Source organism: Bubalus kerabau, chromosome 7, assembly GCF_029407905.1.
Source record: "Bubalus kerabau isolate K-KA32 ecotype Philippines breed swamp buffalo chromosome 7, PCC_UOA_SB_1v2, whole genome shotgun sequence".
Classification (NCBI taxonomy): Eukaryota; Metazoa; Chordata; class Mammalia; order Artiodactyla; family Bovidae; genus Bubalus; species Bubalus kerabau.
In genome coordinates, this window is record NC_073630.1 from 97,079,758 (window position 1) to 97,089,416 (window position 9,659).

The following is a 9,659-nucleotide window of genomic DNA, read 5'->3' on the forward strand; positions in this document are numbered from 1 at the left end:
AGCGGTGAGAAACAGCTGTTTGACAGACTGCTTGGGAAATTAAGATCTTGCTCACACTTTTTTTTGCCTTCTAGAATCATGAAACCTTGATATGAGGCTGGGCCAGAGAATACTAAATGGTGATCAGTTATCAGGGATATCTATTATAAATGCCATCTGTTCAAGTCTTCACATATATTTAATAGCATTTTTACTGAAGTACTCTATTTATCATAAAACCTGTCACTTGTGAACTCTGTGAAAGTCTATATTAATTTGAAGCCAGCCAACTAAGCTTGGATCACATGAGGCTTATTCGAATTTGCCAGGTCAGGACCTTCTTGGGCTCTTGTCCTGTCTCTTTATATAGATGTAGTTTTTAAAGATAGACTAGTATATATTTTTCATCCCAGATTTGTCAGCCAGACCAGAGCAGCAGTATGCAAAGTGACTCAAATTATTATACAAATGGTGTCACAGCCCTATTCTTTGGTGATTTCCCTATAGACCATATCAAAATTGTGTTCTGATTAATTACTTTTCTAGTGGCAACTAAATATAAAAACAAGAAGATCTGAGTTTGGTGGCTGTCTCCCATGGGGCAAAAGCTCTCAATATATCATGCCATAACTTTTCTGTGTTCCTCTTCTTTTCATCCTATCACCCTCACCATGCCTAACTATGTCTAAACTCCTGCAGAATTTGTATTTGTTTATTTTATGCCAACTTGTATTCCAATAATATGTGCACCTAGCTACTCTTCAAATCCTTGAGCCTAAAATCTGGGCTGATTTACTTTGGTTTTTTCCAAAGCACTCAATAAATACTTCTGAGTGAATGAATGCACAAGTGAAAATGTTGGTGCACTGTAATCAAAAATCTTCCAGCAAACAAAAGCCCAGGTCCAGATGGCTTCACAGCTGAATTCTACCAAAAATTTAGAGAAGAGCTAACACCTATCCTGCTCAAACTCTTCCAGAAAATTGCAGAGGATGGTAAACTTCCAAACTCATTCTATGAGGCCACCATCACCCTAATACCAAAACCTGACAAAGATCCCACAAAAAAAGAAAACTACAGGCCAATATCACTGATGAACATAGACGCAAAAATCCTTAACAAAATTCTAGCAATCAGAATCCAACAACACATTAAAAAGATCATACACCATGACCAAGTGGGCTTTATCCCAGGGATGCACGGATTCTTCAATATCCACAAATCAATCAATGTAATACACCACATTAACAAATTGAAAAATAAAAACCATATGATTATCTCAATAGATGCAGAGAAAGCCTTTGACAAAATTCAACATCCATTTATGATCAAAACTCTCCAGAAAGCAGGAATAGAAGGAACATACCTCAACATAATAAAAGCTATATATGACAAACCCACAGCAAACATTATCCTCAATGGTGAAAAATTGAAAGCATTTCCTCGAAAGTCAGGAACAAGATAAGGGTGCCCACTTTCACCATTACTATTCAACATAGTTTTGGAAGTTTTGGCCACAGCAATCAGAGCAGAAAAAGAAATAAAAGGAATCCAAATTGGAAAAGAAGAAGTAAAGCTCTCACTATTTGCAGATGACATGATCCTCTACATAGAAAACCCTAAAGACTCCACCAGAAAATTACTAGAACTAATCAATGACTATAGTAAAGTTGCAGGATATAAAATCAACACACAGAAATCACTTGCATTCCTATACACTAATAATGAGAAAACAGAAAGAGAAATTAAGGAAACAATTCCATTCACCATTGCAACGGAAAGAATAAAATACTTAAGAATATATCTACCTAAACAAACTAAAGACCTATATATAGAAAACTATAAAACACTGGTGAAAGAAATCAAAGAGGACACTAACAGATGGAGAAATATACCATGTTCATGGATTGGAAGAATCAATATAGTGAAAATGAGTATACTACCCAAAGCAATCTATAGATTCAATGCAATCCCTATCAAGCTACCAACAGCATTCTTCACAGAGCTAGAACAAATAATTTCACAATTTGTATGGAAATACAAAAAACCTCGAATAGCCAAAGCGATCTTGAGAAAGAAGAATGGAACTGGAGGAATCAACCTACCTGACTTCAGGCTCTACTACAAAGCCACAGTTCTCAAGACAGTATGGTACTGGCACAAAGACAGAAATATAGATCAATGGAACAAAATAGAAAGCCCAGAGATAAATCCACGTACATATGGACACCTTATCTTTGACAAAGGAGGCAAGAATATACAATGGATTAAAGACAATCTCTTTAACAAGTGGTGCTGGGAAATCTGGTCAACCACTTGTAAAAGAATGAAACTAGAATACTTTCTAACTCCATACACAAAAATAAACTCAAAATGGATTAAAAATCTAAACGTAAGACCAGAAACTATAAAACTCCTAGAGGAGAACATAGGCAAAACACTCTCTGACATACATCACAGCAGGATCCTCTATGACCCACCTCCCAGAATATTGGAAATAAAAGCAAAAATAAACAAATGGGACCTAATTAACCTTAAAAGCTTCTGCACATCAAAGGAAACTATTAGCAAGGTGAAAAGACAGCCTTCAGAATGGGAGAAGATAATAGCAAATGAAGCAACTGACAAACAACTAATCTCGAGAATATACAAGCAACTCCTACAGCTCAACTCCAGAAAAATAAATGACCCAATCAAAAAATGGGCCAAAGAACTAAATAGACATTTCTCCAAAGAAGACATACAGATGGCTAACAAACACATGAAAAGATGCTCAACATCACTCATTATCAGAGAAATGCAAATCAAAACCACTATGAGGTACCATTTCACACCAGTCAGAATGGCTGCGATCCAAAAGTCTACAAGTAATAAATGCTGGAGAGGGTGTGGAGAAAAGGGAACCCTCTTCCACTGTTGGTGGGAATGCAAACTAGTACAGCCACTATGGAGAACAGTGTGGAGATTCCTTAAAAAAACTGGAAATAGAACTGCCTTATGATCCAGCAATCCCACTGCTGGGCATACACACTGAGGAAACCAGAAGGGAAAGAGACACGAGTACCCCAATGTTCATCGCAGCACTGTTTATAATAGCCAGGACATGGAAGCAACCTAGATGTCCATCAGCAGATGAATGGATAAGAAAGCTGTGGTACATATACACAATGGAGTATTATTCAGCCATTCAAAAGAATACATTTGAATCAGTTCTAATGAGGTGGATGAAACTGGAGCCTATTATACAGAGTGAAGTAAGCCAGGAAGAAAAACACCAATACAGTATACTAATGCATATATATGGAATTTAGAAAGATGGTAACAATAACCCTGTGTACGAGACAGCAAAAGAGACACTGATGTATAGAACAGTCTTATGGACTCTGTGGGAGAGGGAGAGGGTGGGAAGATTTGGGAGAATGGCATTGAAACATGTAAAATATCATGTATGAAACGAGTTGCCAGTCCAGGTTCGATGCACGATACTGGATGCTTGGGGCTGGTGCACTGGGATGACCCAGAGGGATAAAATGGGGAGGGAGGAGGGAGGAGGGTTCAGGATGGGGAACACTTGTATACCTGTGGCAGATTCATTTTGATATTTGGCAAAACTAATACAATTATGTAAAGTTTAAAAATAAAATAAAATTAAAAAAAAGTTAATATAGAAATTAAAAAAAAAATGTTGGTGCACGTAAAGAGAAACTGTGGTCAGTTCTGTATACAAAAGGTGGACAGGAGAGCTGAAAGGAACACATGAGCTCAGCTTCCTTTTTGATGTTAGAGGTCCAAACAGAGCTGCAAGACTACTTGTGTGTTTCTCACTGTGTTCCTCTACTAGAAAAATGAAGCCTTTGACTGAGCGTGATGTTTGAGAAGGGACGTACATGGAATGGTGAGAGGGGAGGGAGCCTCTGGCCTTGTCATTTTGGTCACCTGGGCAACCAACCAGAGGATGAAGTCACCCTTACACCTGCCCTTCCCATTGGTTAGGATGATGATTTGTAGACTTCCCTTACACAGGCGAGGAGGGTGATAGGCAGAAAACTGAACTAGCTATTTGCTCTTTGGAGAAGGAATCACTCCACCAAACCTTGTCTCCATAGCATACAGCCCCAGATGGTCACTGTCTGCTCAGGCATTTCTCAGGGGAGAGCTCAAGGGACTAAACTCATGGAACTAAAACTGATTTACAGACAGCATCAACGATAAATTTTTATATATGCATGCTAAGTTGTTTCAATTGTGTCTGATTCCTTGCGACCCTATGAACTATACCCCACCAGACTTCCCTGTCCATGGGATTCTGCAGGCAAGGATACTGGAGTGGGTTGTCATGCCCTCCTCCTGGAAATCTTCCTGACCTGGGGACTGAACCTGCATCTCTTATGTCTACTGCATTGGCAGGTGGATTCTTTACCACTAACGCCACCTGGGAGCCCCTTAGATTTTGTACTTGTTTCTATTTGTGAGATTCCACAGGGAGGTGCTTTGGGCTGTACAATAAAATAAGACCTAAATTTGAATTTCCCAAATACATGAGCATATGACTAAATAGGTGGAAATTTTCTGACGAGGGTCTTCATCACCCATCAATAGCAATGCTGTTAGCCTTTGCCTCCCAGATGAGAGGGGAGTAACTTTCCCCTTTCTCTTCTATGGAAGCTGTAGAGGTATGCATTTACATAAGCTTGACTTTTTATGGAGAAAGGGCAAGTGTATAAGTCAGAGTTCCACCAGAAAAACAGAACAAGTAAAATACACACACACACACACACACACATTTATTTATTTAGTTAGTTATGCATGGCATTGGCCTGTACAGATTGTGAGCTCTGGCTAGGTTCGTGGACTCTGCAGTCCATCATGAAATCTCTTCTTTCTCAGGGAAACCTCAGCTCTTCTCTTGAGGCCTTTCAACTGCTTGGATCTGGTGCCCCCAGATTATTGAGCATAATCTCCTCAGTCAACAGACTGTAGATATTAATCATCTCTACAAAATACCATCACCGTGACACCTAGATTAGTGTTTGAAAGAATTCCTGGGGACTCCAGCCCAGCCAAGTTATGACATGAAACTATCACTGAAGAGTTTTGCATGTTGAATTTCCTCTATATACTGACTCTGTGATGTGGAATTTTCTGCATTGTTTCAGTGAAAGGTCCCTGATACCATGGTCACGAGCTCAGTCCCTGAGTGGATAGTTGGCATTACTCTGCCCACTGCCCTCAATTATAAGTGGCCATAAGAAAGCAGCAGCATGAATGGACAGTCATAAAAACAGCACCATAGGTGGAAAACAGCTCGAAGCACATGCTCTACAGATGTGGTTTTATTTCCAGCTGTTAACTAATTAGCTTTGTCCAGGTGAAGAGGCATTGTGGCATTTTCATTGAATTGCAGGTGAGACATAGAGAGGGGTTAAGGGCTTGTCTGTGCTAAACAAGACAGGAAGTCACTGGGGGCTTGCCTTGGAATATCCATCATCTGCTTCCAGTTCGGATGTATTTACCTGTATGCTTCTCTTCTCCTGATTTATCTGATCACAGATGGTAGCACATCTCATTAAAATGCACAGTTGTGGACAATATCTTCATTTTCATTGCACTTAGGTTTAATCTTTCAAAACTGAGGGGTAAGATGTGCGCTTTTTCTTAGTTATGTTGGGAATTGATGAGCAAGTCAGTGTACCATCTTGGTTTCCTTTGGTCATATTGGGCAACCTTAATCGTTTCCCTTAATATTCCTATGACCGGCTTTCACTCTCTTGACCACTTTTCTTGTGCTTCTTGAAATCTTCTGTATTGCTCTTCACTACAGAGGTTGGAAATGTGCTCTCAGTAGCCCAGGTTCAGGACATGGTGTGAGGAGAAGGTAAGGACGTGGTTTTCATCACCCTGAGGATGTGTTTGCTGCCTCTTTCTCCTCTGAACTTAGTGTGCCTCGGTTGCTGTTGTGGACCTGCCTTTTTAGCTATATATGGGCTCTGCCTAGGTTCCCATCCAGCTCTGTGGCTCCAGCTATGTCATCTCTATACTGACTCACCAGTGCATTCCTCTATCCCTGATCCCTCCCGTGTGGAACAGAAGGAACATCTCCATTTGATGGCTGATGGCATCACCAACTCAATGAACATGAGTCTGAGCAAATTCTGGGAGATAGTAAAGGACAGGGAAGCCTGTAGCCCATGGGGTCGCAAAGAGTTGGACATGCTGAACAACAACAATTTGCATGTCTAGTGGATCTTCTGACTCTACAAGTTCAAGAGAGAACCTTTGGTTCCATAACTTGTTCACAACCTGTTTCTTCTCATTTCCATCCATCTCATATAATTTTTGGCTTAAAATAAATCTTGTAGTTTTTTTTTTTTAATAACTCCACCCTCCAATCCATGATCATATCCTATGCTTCTATTCCCTAAAACAGATACTAAGTCCTTTCTAGTCCATTACCTCAACCCTACTCCTAAATACCCATCATGTTTCGCCAAACTGACGTACTAGCTTTCTAACCTGGTTTTTCTCTTTCTACTGTTGCCCAGCCATATCCTTTCCTGGCCACAGAATACCCAGCTGACCTCAGTGTAGTCAGGTCAGGCCCCTCCCCTGTCTAATGCCCTCCAGTGCCTCTCTGTTGCAAGCAGTCTAAATGCAAACCCTTTGCCATGATCTACATCTCCCCACCTCCTTCTTGGACCTCATCTCGCATTATTCACCTCTGCACTTATTCAGCTCAGCCACCGTGACTTCTTTTCCTCATATGTGCCAAGCTTATTACTAACTCACATTTTGCCTGTCCATTCTTTTTTCTTGAAACACTATCCCCAGAAACCTCAAGTGATTGACTCCTCTTCTTTCAAGATCTCAACGTAAAATTACTCCCTCAGAGAGATTGTTCCCTCTCCCTGCTCCCTCCCCTATCACCCCACCCACTGCTGGTTAGTCTTTATTAAGTTGTTTGGTTATTTAATGTTTACCACTATTGACTAGAATGTACTGTTGTCAAGGCAGGCTCTTTAACCTCTCCCTGTCTCCCTTCATTCTTTCCTCTTCACAGCATAAGATAGTATCTGAAGCAGATTGTTTACTTAATAAATGTTATTTTAATGATTGAATAAATCAATTTTTTTGTGCTTTTGGTCTGTAGCAGTGTACTAGGTTGACAACTTTAAGGGATGCTGTGTATTGAATTGTCTGCCCGAATTTGTGTGTTGAAGCCCCACTCCCCAATGTGAGTATATTTGGCTCTAGGGCCTCTGCAGAAATGATAGCAAAAGTGTTAGTAGCTCAGTCTTGTTCCACTTTTGAGATCCCACAGGCTATAGACAGGGTCCTTTGTCCAGGGGATTTTCCAGGCAAGAATACTGGAGTGGGTTGCCATTTCCTTCTCCAGAGGATCTTCCTGACACAGGAATTGAACTTGGATCTCTTATGTCTCCTGCATTGGCAGGTGGATTCTTTACCACTGAGCCATCTGGGAAGCCCTATTATTAAGATTAAAGGAAGTCATCAGGATGGTCCTGATCTGGTTGGAATGATGCTCTTATAAGAAGAGGAAGTGACAGCAGAGAGTGTTCCTCTTGCTCTCTGATCCCTGCCCCTACCTGAGGTCCGTGCTCATGTACCAGGAAAGGACGTGTGAGTACACTGTGAGAAGGCAGCCATCTTCAAGCCAGAAAGAGAGCTCTTCAGAGAAACCTGGTCGGGTGTACCCTTGATCTTGGTCTTTCCAGGCTCCAGAACTATGGAGCCCCTCCACCTGTGGTGTTTTGTTATAGCAGCCTTAGCAGACTAGGGGGCTTCCCTGGTGGCTCAGAAAGTAAAGCATCTGCCTGCAGTGCAGGAGACCCATGTTCAATTCCTGAGTCAGGAAGATCCCGTGGAGAAGGAAATGGCAACCCACTCCAGTATTCTTGCCTGGAAAATCCCTTGGACAGAGGAGCCTGGTGGACTGCAGTCAATGGGGTGGCAAAGAGTCGGACACAACTGAGCGACTAACACTAGCAGACCAACACGAGGGGTGACCCTCAGTGACTGTCTGGTTGCTTTTGTAGGTCCAAACACATGTCATCTTCCACATATAATTTCGGTTGAATTTTCCTAAATGTATGACAGTCTGCTCGTTATTTCTTGTCTACCAGTTGTCTGCATTGTCACCGAGCTTCTGAGATCTTTTGTTAGGCTGGCATTCTATTGCCCAGGGAAGTTAATGTTGTCTGGTGTATTCGAAAAATCAGAACAATGTTAAAATTTGTTAAAGTAACATTTAAAAATGTTGAAAGAAAATTGTTCCCACTCTCAGGTCCTGGGAATCTGTGTGTTATTTTCATCTAGAGAAAGGCTCATTTCTTCTTCTTTTTTTTAATCTCAAGGACAGTTCCTTATTTATAACAACCATGTCTTATTGATTACAGTATATATAGTATATAGGGCAGTAAAGCGTCTATTCTAGAACATAGTATTAACTCAAAAAGTTTACTGAATGAATAATTACAGTGTTCTGGACCCTTGCTAATTTGTTCTTAGTCTTTGATGTGAAACCTTGTTAGAAGTCTTTAGAAAGATTAAATAATTATATACTCTGGAATAATCAGTACATACTCTTAGTATACCTTTTATTTTATCCTTCATCCTGGTGTTCAGAGTTAAAATCCTGAGCTAAATTTAGAGATTTCCTTTTGGTTTTGAATGGGTTTCTTGAACTTTATCTTGATGGTGTCCATGGGCGTGTATTTTACAGTCCTGCTAGTAGTGATCGCTCACTACATTTCCATATATTCTCTGATTCGGTAAAGAATCTGCCTGTCAATGCAGGAGGTGAAAGAGATGCGGGTTCTATCCCTGGGTCTGGAAGATACCCTGGAGGAGGAAATAGCAACCTGCTCCAGTATTCTTGCCTGGAGAATCTCATGGACAGAGAAGCCTGGCCAGCTGCAGTCCATGAGGTTGCAAAGAGTCGGACATGACTGAGCACATCACAGCAGCACCGATCCTCAGACATGGTAGATGAAGGATTTGGAATAATAATTTCTGGAAACTCAAACATCATCTTTTAGGACTTGAAGGAGAGTTTTTTCCCTGTAGAATTTAAATGAAATCATGGAATTCCATAGGTGTTATTTGTAGACTTTTTGAAAATGAGTAAAAAAATGAGTAAAAATCTGTTGCAAGGAAGGAGGCTTTGAAAAACAGAGTGGGGTGGCCAATGATTGTGACAAAGTGGAGCAGAAATGTGGATGAGATTCTGGGGATAGTATATGTTCTGGATGTTTTAGATGAGGTTTTGCAGAACTTTGCAAAAGTTCCCTTTATCCTTATGTTTCTACAGGCAGCTCATTGTTTTTACTTCATTAACCTTGCTACAGTCCATGGGGCTGCAAAGAGTTGGACACGACTCAGCGACCAAGCATACATAACCATGCTTATTGCTTCACTGTGGTTATTTTATCTCTCCTCCCACCCCATCCTTCCTGCAATGTTAGTCTGGGCTCTTGGAGTCAAATTGTCTAGGTTCAAATCCTGACTCCTCTGCTTAATATTTGTGTGATCTTGGGCAAGTTACTGAATTTCTTTATATATCAGTGGGAAAACATCTGTAAAATAGGGTAGAAGGTTCAAAGAATTGTCGTGGAGGTTTAATGTGCTCGTACATGTAAAGCACTGGTGCATAAGAAGGTGTT